We start from the raw sequence: 12,096 nt of genomic DNA, 5'->3' as shown, positions 1-12,096 counted from the left end.
GGACTTTTTTCTTTGTTTAACGTTCGTTTTTCTTTATTTCACTGTTTTGGTTGTAGCCTATAAATTATAAGTTGTGTATCATACGGAATGGTACATCTCCTCCATAAAATCACCAACCAAAGTTTAATTTTCGCCGCACTTTTCCAGCTTGCAGCCTGAATTAGACGCAGCCGTCTCCTGTGAGGAGCGCCAGACAAACTCCAATGGATGTTATCGTATTTTCAAACAGAAAAAAGATCCAGCTGTTCACTTGTTAGGATGGTTATTTAGTTTAAATACCGCTGAACGCGCTTCTCACGTGCATCTGACCAGACTGTAACCTGGCAGCGCATGTGAAGTAATGCTGCTGCTGCTGCGTGCAAGGGGGCCGCGCACCGCTCTGCAGCAGCGTCACCCAAATGCTCCTTTTATCTCGACAAAAAGGAATAAATGTAAGTAAATCCCAAAGGACCGCTGACAGAATCAAATGTTGGAATGGTTCTCCCTCACAGGCTTCAACAATGACTTGTACAATTCTCCCGAGCCGCCGTTATTAAAGTAGAAGCTGTTTACATCCGCGGTCTTGTGGTCGAGGCGTGGAAAGAGGCGGGAACTCACAATAAACTCACTCCAGATTGGCGACAGTACTTGCTGTAGATTCCATGACTCAGCTATGACTCACAGAGACTCAGACCAATCGCTGAAGATGGCTTGCAGACGTTTACAATATGGCTATAGACATATCAGGAAGTGATGGTGAAAGCGGTTTCAAATTTCTGACTCAACAGTCAAGTTGGCCAGTGGATTAAAAAAAGTCTAAGAATATTTTTTAGTGAATAAAATATTACATTATTTTACTAAGAAATGTACATGAGTGTTATTTTAATAACACTCATGTACAGCTTATGTTCATGTTTCAGCTTAACACTAGCTCTGTAATGTTACAAAGAGACTACATATACTAGTACAAAGTTGATTCATGTCTGGTATTTATAAAATGAATAAATGTTGCCTTGTCTTAAAAAATGGCTCGATTTTGAACCGATCCTCTTTGTTTCCCATATAGGAGACACCGGAACAGGAAGTTAGCATTAGCAACTAGCATCGTAGCATGCTAGTGTCAGTGTAACAACAGCGCTGTCTTTAAATCTACACTTTTATTAAACGTTCTGTTGCAGCTGTAGACCCGCAGCTTTATCCTCCAATTCTGTCTGGATCCTGTAGAAAATCCCTGCATGACCTGCTGCTGCATCAGCCAAAGAGCTAAAGGCTACACGGAGACAGTTAGCATGAGACAATAGACCCCTTGCACGCGATGTCACACATCGCCGGAAAGTGCAGACTCGCTTCCGGTGTCTATGGTTTAGAACGGCAAAGCTGACAGCTGAACACTGATTAAAGCAATTTTACCTAAATAATGAAAGCTAATCTAACCAATTGTAACCAAAATTTGTACAATGTTTATTTTAGAAATGTCTTATGTGGTTGTATTCTTTTCTGCATTTAGACCAGTCACAAATCAGAGTTCAAATGTCAGTAATCCTGTCTGCAGAACAGCAGATCAGCTTCTTCTTCTCCTTTGGGCTTTTCCCTTCAGGGGTCGCCACAGCGAATCAGTTTCCTCCATCTAAGCCTGTCTTCAGCATCCTCCACTCTAACACCAGCCACCTTCATGTCTTCATTCACTGCATCCATAAACCTCCTCTTTGGTCTTCCTCTAGACCTCTTTCCTGCAGCTCTAGACTCAGCATCCTTCTACCAATATATTCACTGTCTCTCCTCTGAACATGTCCAAACCATCTCAGTCTGGCCTCTCTGACTTTATCTCCAAAACCTCTAACATGTGCTGTCCCTCTGATGTATTCATTCCTGATCCTATCCATCCTGGTCACTCCCAAAGAGAACCTCAGCATCTTCATCTCTGCTACCTCCAGCTCTGCTTCCTGTCTTTTCTTCAGTCCCACTGTTTCTAGTCCAAACAACATGGCTGGTCTCACCACAGTCTTGTACACCTTTCCTTTCATTTGTGCTGAAACTCTTCTGTCACACATCACACCTGACACTTTTCTCCACCCATTCCAACCTGCTTGCACTCTCCTCTTCACTTCTTTTCCACACTCTCCATTACTCTGTACTGTTGACCCTAAATACTTAAACTCCTCCACCTTCTTTATCTCTTCTCCCTGTAACCTCACTCTTCCACTCTGGTTCCTCTCATTCACACACATGTACTCTGTCTTACTGCGGCTAACCTTCATTCCTCTCCTTTCCAGGGCAAACCTCCACCTCTCTAACTCCACCTCCACCTGTTCCCTGCTCTCACTACAAATCACAATATCATCTGCAAACATCATAGTCCATGGTGATTCCTGTCTAACCTCATCCGTCAGTCTGTCCATCACCATTGCAAACAGGAAGGGGCTCAGAGCTGATCCCTGATGTAATCCCACCTCCACCTTGAACTCCTCTGTCACCCCTACAGCACACCTCACCACTGTCTTACAGCCCTCATACATGTCCTGCACTGCTCGGACATACTTCTCTGTCACTCCAGACTTCCTCATACAATACCATAGTTCCTCTCTGGGCACTCTGTCATAAGCTTTCTCCAGATCTACAAAGACACAGTGGAGCTCTCTCTGACCTTCTCTGTACTTCTCTATCAACATCCTCAAAGCAAATGTTGCATCTGTAGTGCTCTTTCTTGGCATGAAACCATACTGCTGCTCACAAATGTTCACTTCTGCTCTTAGTCTGGCTTCCACTACTCTTTCCCACACCTTCATTGTATGGCTCATCAGCTTTATTCCTCTGTAGTTACCACAACTCTGCACATCTCCCTTATTCTTAAAAATGGGCACCATCACACTTCTCCTCCATTCCTCAGGCATCTTCTCACCACCTAAGATCCTGTTGAACAACCCGGTCAAAAACTCCACTGCCATCTCTCCTAGACACTTCCATACCTCCACAGGTATATCATCAGGACCAAGAGCCTTTCCACTCTTCATCCTCTTCAAAGCCCCTCTCACTTCACCTTTACTAATCTTTCTTACTTCCTGCTCCACAACCGTCACCTCTTCTACTCTTTGTTCTCTCTCATTCTCTTCATTCATCAACTCTTCAAAGTATTCTTTCCATCTTTCCATTACACCACTGACACCTGTCACCACATTACCATTCCTATCCTTGATCACCCTAACCTGCTGCATGTCCTTCCCATCTCGATCTCTCTGCCTTGCTAGTCTGTACAGGTCAGTCTCTCCCTCCTTACTACCCAACCTAGTGTACAAGTCATCATAAGCTCTTTGTTTGGCCTTTGACACCTCTACTTTCACCTTACGCTGCATCTCCCTGTACTCCTGTCTACTCTCCTCAGTCCTCTCAGTGTCCCACTTCTTCTTAGCTAGTCTCTTACTCCGTATACACTCCTGCACCTCCTCATTCCACCACCAAGTCTCCTTATCAACTCTCTTTCCTGATGACACACCAAGTACACTCCTACCTGTCTCCCTGATCACATTAGCTGTAGTTATCCAGTCATCTGGGAGTACCTCCTGACCACCCAGAGCCTGTTTCAACTGTTTCTTAAAAGTCATGCAACAATCTTCTTTTTTCAGCTTCCACCAGTTTGTCCTCTTCTCTGCCTTTGCCCTCTCTTTCTTCATCTTCTTCACCACCAGAGTCATTCTACACACCACCATCCTGTGCTGTCTGGAAACACTCTCACCAACCACTACTTTACAGTCACTGATCTCCTTCAGATTACACCGTCTACACAAGATGTAGTCTATCTGTGTGCTTCTACCTCCACTCTTATAGGTCACTCTATGTTCCTGTCTCTTCTCAAAGAATGTATTCACTATCGCCATTTCCATCTTTTTTGCAAAATCAACCACCATCTGTCCTTCTACATTCCTCTCCTGGATACCAAACCTGCCCATCACCTCCTCATCACCTCGGTTTCCTGCACCAACATGACCATTGAAATCTGCACCAATGACAACTCTCTCATTTCCAGGGATGCTCATCATCACTTCATCAAGATCCAACCAGAACTTCTCCTTCTCTTCCAGCTCACATCCTACCTGTGGGGCATACCCACTAACAACATTGAACATGACACCCTCCATTTCTATCTTCAGACTCATCACTCTATCTGACACTCTTTTTACCTCCACAACACTCCTAACAAACTCCTCCTTTAGGATAACTCCTACTCCATTTCTCTTCCCATCTCCACCATGATAGAACAACTTGAACCCTGCTCCTAAACTTCTAGCCTTGCTACCTTTCCACCTGGTCTCCTGGACACACAGTATGTCTACCTTTCTCCTCTGCATCATGTCCACTAACTCTCTACCCTTTCCTGTCATAGTTCCAACATTCAAAGTCCCAACTCTCAGTCCAACACTAGTGACTTTCCTCTTCTCTCTCTCCCTACGAACCCGCCTTCCTCCTCTCCTTCTTCCACTTCTTCCACCAACAGTAGTCCAATTTCCACCGGCACCCTGTCGGTGAACAGCACCGATGGCGGTCGTTGTTAACCCGGGCCTCGACCGATCCGGTATGGATTTCGTAGGTCTGATTCGCATATTTGATTTGGCAAGATTTCACGTCGGATGCCCTTCCTGACACAACCCTCTGTATTTATCCGGGCTTGGGACCGGCACAATGAGACCCTGGCTTGGGCCCCCTCATGGCTACATTGCAGAACAGCAGATCAGCTGATTCTCCAAATTCCTATGGATGATATTAAACTAGTCGCTGATTATTTCTCTCTGACAACCCAGTTAAAGTTAGACAAATGTTATAAATACTTCAGTGAATGATGCTTGTTTGATTATGAAGGTAATTATGATTTTATTCTAATAATCCGTGCTATGAGACGTGGAGCTGCAGAAGATCTTTTCTCACCAGTTAAAAGTTGTCTAAATGTCCGTTCTCACATAATCTTTGTAAACAGATCAAAAGTCAGACAATTCCAGCGTGTCTGACATTAAAGTCAAACTTATTCCTGTTGTAATGTTTTCTACTGCGGTCAGTGAGCTGCTGTTAGCTCAGCCGTGGTTCTAACATCACTCCTCTTTGATTTTGATCATAACTGTGTCTGATCTGTAGAAAAATAAAGGTAAAACATGATCAAAGTAACTGAAAACTGTTGACAAAAATTCGAAAGTGACTATTTTCACAAAATGTTACAAAATACGTTCCTCGGGATATATATTTTTTTTACTTAGACACTCTTATTTTGAAAGCTGATAATAGCTGCTCTTAACATTTTTGCTGAGCCAAACCATTCCTGTTTTTAAATTATCCCCTAAATTTAGCCTGGGAAGCGATTAAAATGTGTACGAGCAATGCATTGATGTGTGTGTCTTTGCAAAAGGTATTAAATGTGGCCAACATGAATTTCTATCGGTTTTGGATCTCGATCGCACTTAAAATACATGGAAATAACATCAGCCAAAATAGAACCTGTTATAATGAAATCTGCTCAAATGAAAGGTTGATATTTTCAATCAAATCTCAAATATTGAAGGATCATTCAAATTTCTATTTAGATTTGTGAATGATTTAAGACAGGAATTGAATATACAGTTCAGCAGATTTTTTATATAATAAATAGTTTACATTTTTCTGTTGAAATTGGTAATGTTACGTCTTATTATTTATGTAAAATGTTATTAAACTGTGTTCAGTTCTTTGGTTTCTCGGTCTAAATCCAGAAGTTGCGTATCGTGCTCACGGCCCTGTCGCAATTTTGTCTGATGTCACAGTCAAAAGGGTCTATTAGCAAAGAGAGGTGGTGGGTGGGGTGGTTCTCTTTTTCCTCTGCTAGCGGCAGCTTTCATGTCTGCTCTTTGCAAGATACAAATGGGCTGACTTTACACCAGACTACGGAAGCCTAAGGGAGCAGAGAGCTGGGAAAATAAAATCTCGATTTTCAAAAAATAAATTGCCTGAAACAACACATTCGAATTAATCAATAATATTAAAGGGTTAGTAATGGGGTTGTGGGTCATTTTCGGTGTTAACTGTATTTTGCCTTATATTTACCATTTCCAAATGTTTTGCCGTGTTTTGAGCAAGAAATATTGAAATAAAACGGCATTTTTGAGGCCAAATTTGGCAAACCTGTCTCTTCCGGGGAAAAGCTCCGTTTTGGTCACGTGGTGCGTGTGACGTAACCAGGGTCAACATAGCAAGATGGCTTCTCCTTTGCGTGTCGGAGCTAGCGATGTCAGCGATATTTCCAGGTCCACAATTCTGTCTTCAGACTCAGATTGTGGAAACATTTGTTCTGAAAGTGACGCTGATTCAGAGGCGCCGGGTGTTTGTGGTTTGAGGACTGTAAAGCCCTATCAATTTGAGCCGGCAGCGCGGAAAGTAGGAGCTCACAATCTGGCAATGACACTGACAGTGACGCTGAGAATGCCGATGAAACCGAAAGCTGTCAGTTTATCAGAGCCATGCTCGAAGCTGGAAGACGTGGAGCATCTCGTGAAGCTTTATTTACAGATCGGAACCTTTTGGCGACTCTAAATCAAATCATCAATGAAGCTGACTATCCGGGTCGGTAATGCAGAGTTTCATATGCAAAATAAAGAGCTTAGAGACATGTTTGCAGGACCATCCGCCACTTTATTATTATTTATTTATTTATTCATTCACTTATTTAATCACTTTATTCACATACCCAGAAGCTCTTTCACCACCTTACTGCATGTCTCTGACATGCGCAGAAACCAAAGGAGAATGTAAACAGTGCTCCGTACGTCCCGTTCTCCACATGAATCGTCCCGTTTCAACACAACAACAGGGGATGACAACAGTCTGTCACGTTAGCTAAGTATACTGAAAATTCCGAAAACGATTCCTCTTCAGATGAAAGCATCACACAGAAATGAATGAGATCTGATCTTTCACGGAGGAAGAAATGACTGGTGGACCGCTGCGAGTGTCGATGGTTTCATCAACGGATCTGCAGAGATCCTGCAAGCCACCATCAATGATTAATAAACTGCAAATCAAACAAAGAAACTTCCAAACATGTGCAATGTTTTAAACATTCAGTTTACCTGTTGAAATCAGAAGCTTTTCACGGTTTAGTCGGTCTGGTTCTGCTCACAGTGTTCATTCACAATAGGCTCATTTCGATTGTAAATCTCGTAAATTTACGACTTTAAAAATCACAATTTAAAATTTATTTTTTTTTTTTTGGTGACCCTAATACTCCGTCGGACCATAACATCAATGTTTATAGAATTCAACTTTGCCGCAGCGCACACACATACATGTATCTGCAGACACCCTGGGTCCGCCTGCATTCTGCTGCTGGCGCTGTCTCACCCACATGACGTCAACGCGTCACGTGACCCGAATCGAGCCGTTTCTGAAGCAGGGCGAAATGCGAGTGTGATTTGTCGTTGATTTTGTCAAATTTTACAAAAACCTGCGTTTGTCAACGGTAATTATTTGTTATTTTTGATACATTAGAACATATGGAATCTATCTGGATACGCATTTTAGCTTTGTCCCAGCCCATTACTAACCCTTTAAACCATCAACAATGACTTCCTGTTTACGCAATCTCAGATCTACCACACCACACTGCGCTTCCCTTTCGGCTTTCCTTAAGACCTTCACCCAGGTGTTCCAACACACCAAGTGAGGAGAAGCAGTCCAGGCTCTGAGGCAGCGCAACCGGCGGGTGGCAGATTATGTCATTGAGTTCCGAACCCTTACCTCTGAGAGCGGCTCGAACTCAGTGGCACTCACAGATGCCTACCTGGAGGGTCTATAAGTAGAACTGAATTTTCATCTAGCTCCTCTGTAGCTGCCCTCGTCCTTGGAGGCCCTTGTCGCCCTAACCATCAGATTCGTTGATGTTTTCCAAGTCCAAAGCCCTGTCCTTGCCGCCTCACAGGCCCTATCACTGTGCCATTGTGCTGAAACCGGGTGCTGCTCTTCCCAAGAGCTGGTTGTACTGCCTGTCTCGACCTGAGATGGAGGTGATGGAGCAATAAATCACAGGGTCCCAAAGCTCAGGCATAATAGGACCCTCTTCTTCACTGGTTGGTGCAGGCTTCTTTTTGTATGTATTTATTTATTCTTTTTCAGTTAGAATGTACAAAACATACAATCTACTTAGGAAAAATAACGGGAGTAGGATTTTTTGTGGGGAAGAAGGACGGTTCTCTTAGACCGTGTATTGACTACCGCAGACTTAATAAGATCACGATAAAGAACAAGTACCCACTTCCTCTCATGGAGTTGCCCTTTGAGGCTCTTCAGGAAGCTCGGGTTTTCACCAAGCTGGACCTGCGTAGCGCACATCACTTGGTCCGCATCTGACCTGAGGGCGAGTGGAAGACTGCCTTCAGCACACCACTCAGAGATTTCGAGGAACTGGTGATGTTGTTTGGTCTCACTAATGCCCCGGCAGTAGTTCCAGGGGTTGGTTAATAATGTTTTACGGGACTTTCTTCACCGTTTTGTGTTTGTCTATCTAGATGATACTCTGATTTTTTCCAGGGACCCAGATGAACATAGGTCCATCTGGTTCTCCAGTGTTTGTTGGAAAATATACTTTTAAGGTGAGCACAGTGGCAAATTGGACAATCTCTATCAAACAGCTCCAGTGGTTTTTGGGCTTTGCTAATTTTCTACGTTGCTTTATCTTCAACTTCAGCACTGTGGCCACGCCCCTTACAGCTCAGACCTCTACCAACTCTCCTTTCCATTGGACTGAGGCTGCTAATTTGGTTTTTGAACGTCTGAAAAAGCACTTTGCCTCTGCACCAGTCTTGGCTTAGCATGACCCTTCTAACCAGTTAATTGTATAAATTTATTCATCAGACACTGGGGCTGGGGCTGTGTTGTCCCAGCGGGGGAGGGAGGACAGCAGCGCCTTTTTTTCTTGCCGGCTTACTCCAGTGGAGCGTAATTATGACGTGGCCGATAAGGAACTGTTAGCCATCAAGGCTGCCCTAGAAGAATGGAGACACTGGCTTAAGGGATCCTCCCTGCCTTTCGTGGTTTGGACGGATCACAAGAACCTGTCCTACCTCCGGACCGCTAAGCGGCTCAAGTTGAGACAGGCACAGTGGTTTTTGTTTTTCTGTCGCTTTAACTTTGTTGTCTCATATCGCCTCGGCTCCAAGAATGTCAAGCCGGATGTGCTGTCCCGGCAACAAGAGGTCGTGGAGACTGACCAACAACACAAGACCATCATCACCCCCTCCTGTGTCCTGGGGGCACTTTCCCGGCAGCTGGAGAGGGACATCAGGTCTGCACAGGCTCAGGAGCTGGACTCTGAGGGAGGTCCTCCTAACTGCCTGTTCCCAGTGCCCTGAGGAGGCAGGTCCTCCAGTTAGCTCATGCGTCATGTCCAATGATATATATTACTGGATTGGAAATCATATGACAGACGTGTGGCATATGCTTTGAGTTTTCCCGAGTTATGAATAGAGGAGGTCCGAAAAAGTACGAAAAGAACCACAAAAGGGGACACAATGTTTTGTAATCAACTTCAAAAACCTTGACAGCAAAATAATCCCATGGAGAGGAATCATCACAGGACAGGAATCACATTTTAATAGAGAGAAATTAGGCTGGGAACTGAGAACTGTGTGCTAAAGGTGGTGCTAGCAACTCGCAAGTAGCATACTAGCTTGATTAATCAATGTATGTTTTTATTAATGTTTCATGTTTTAAAACATTGTTGATGTTAATCGCACATATTCACATTCAACCTTCACAAAGACTGATGGAAATTCCTGTTGGCAACATGTAAAATGTGCGGTCAAGATGCAGGTAGTTGCATTGCTCTGCTAGCAAAGTAGCATGTTGCTACCTAATTTAACAGCCTAAATATTGTTGTTGGTTGAACTTTTTTTTTTTGGTAAGAAAGTGTAAGTGAGTTTGCACATGATTTTCTAAATCCCCGCCGTTACTGCTGAGCTTCTTTCTTGGTCGTGCAAGTGGTCCTCACAGTTTTGAATGACATTAGTGTTTTCCCTTGGTTGGAATTTGGATAGACAGTAGTCCCTCTTCTATTGCAGGATTCACTCTCTAAAAATAACACACAATAGATGAAATCCGTGAAGTAGTCAACTTAATTTTTGGCAATTATTATGGATGTTTGTGCTGCTTCCTAACGGTCTCCCTGCACCGTAAAGATGCTGGTTGTGTCAGGAAGGGCATCTGGCATAAAACTCCCTGTTAAAGCTAATTTGCCGTGGTGATGTTCGTAACCCTTGTGCTATCCTAGGCATGTTTACATTACAAGTAATCTAGACCCATGGCAGACATAAAATCCTTGGCAGACATAATATCCTGTCCACCTTTGTCATGGAAGGGTTCACACATCAATAAAGAATGGGGTCATCTGGACCCCATAAGAGAGAACAAGGGTTAAAGGCTGTAAAACTACTCACTAGCGGTGCTGACCCTCATCCCGGCCGCTTCACACTCGGCTCCAAACCGCTCCAATACGTGCTGGAGGTCCTGGCTTGATGAAGCCACAGAACAACATCATCTGCAAAGAGCAGAGATGAAATCCTGTGGTCCCCAAACCAGATCCCCTCCGGGCCCTGGCTGTGCCTAGAAATTCTGTTCATAAAAACTATGAACAGAACCGGTGATAAAGGGCAGCCCTGCCGGAGTCCAACATGCACCGGGAACAGGTCTGACTTACTGCTGGCTATGCGAACAAAGCTCCTGCTCCGGTCATACAGAAACCAGACAGCCCTCAGTAAGGCTCCCCGGACCCCAGACTCCCAGGCAAATTGAAAAAGATAAATATTATATAAAAACAATGGAGAAATTGTTCTGCTCCTTGCAGTGAATGAACTTCCACTTCATGGCAGTGTGGAAAGCTAAGTGATGATTTCTCTGCAGTCCTGTTTTTAAAAATGCTTGACTACACACTGACAAAGGACCCCGTTTAATCCATCCATCCATCCATCCATCCATTCATCTTCTTCCACTTCATCCGGTACTGGGTCATGGGGGCAGCAGTCTGAGCAAAGATGTCCAGACTTCCCTCTCCCCGGCCACTTCCTTCAGCTCCTCTGGGGGACCCTGAGGTGTTCCCAGGCCAGCTGAAAGACATAGTCTCTCCAGCCTGTCCTGGGTCTTCCTCTGGGCCTCCGCCCAGTGGGACATGCCCGGAACACCTCTCCAGGAAAGTGTCCAGGAGGCATCCGGACAAGATGCCCAAGCCACCCGTTTAATGAAATAAACAAAATCATTCCAAAAACGGCAAAATACACCTCTACAACATCCACAAGAAAATATTGAAACTTTGTCCAAAATGGTACTAAATCAAATCAAGCATAATTATGACAAACCAGATTCTGCTGGTTTTGAGCTGATGAAAGCAGTTAATTGTCTTCAACCTCAATCTCCCTCTTTTCTGGATGTCACCAAGTCTAGCCCTCTGCAGAAAATAGCAATAAATTGTGTATACTTATATAGTGCTTTTCTACTTTCCTTGAAGGCTCAAAGCGCTTTAAAGTCACATTCATCCATTCACACACTAATGGTGGCTCCGCTGCCGAACACTGGAGACAACCTCCTATCAGAGACAACGTGGAGTTCAGTGTCTTGCCCAAGGACACTTTGACATATGGGCAGCCAGGGCAGGAATTGAACCCACAGTCTTCTGATTGAGGGAAGACCGCCCTACCGCTGCACCATGGCCTTTCATTGGGAAGTGACAAACTTTCCAATGAGATTCTCGTTGCAAAAATAATGTCGGAAAAAGAGTTCAAAAAGACTGATGCTGAGGGCAATGTCGAGTTTGTAGACATCTCGACCATTTGCAAATATTCACATTTAGTTATCTTGGCTCATGAGAAAGCAATAACAAGAAGCCTGGATATAGACTCATTTGTTCTGACTTTTGCTCAAAAAAGCAGACGATTAATGCTTTGACAACTGAGCCATGCGGTATGTTCAGAACAGAACTTAAAGACTGAAAGTAACAGTCAGGAATCCTTCATAAAATACTGAAGACAAATTACATAGATCACAGAAGACAATAGTTATAGGACAGTTTGCATTGATTATTTTTAATGCATTTTTGGGTCTTGGGAATATTTTACATTC

This window comes from Oryzias melastigma, linkage group LG4 (genome assembly GCF_002922805.2).
Source record: "Oryzias melastigma strain HK-1 linkage group LG4, ASM292280v2, whole genome shotgun sequence".
NCBI classification, from domain to species: Eukaryota; Metazoa; Chordata; class Actinopteri; order Beloniformes; family Adrianichthyidae; genus Oryzias; species Oryzias melastigma.
The sequence above is the reverse complement of the archived record's forward strand: the minus strand, read 5'-3'. Positions refer to the sequence as shown.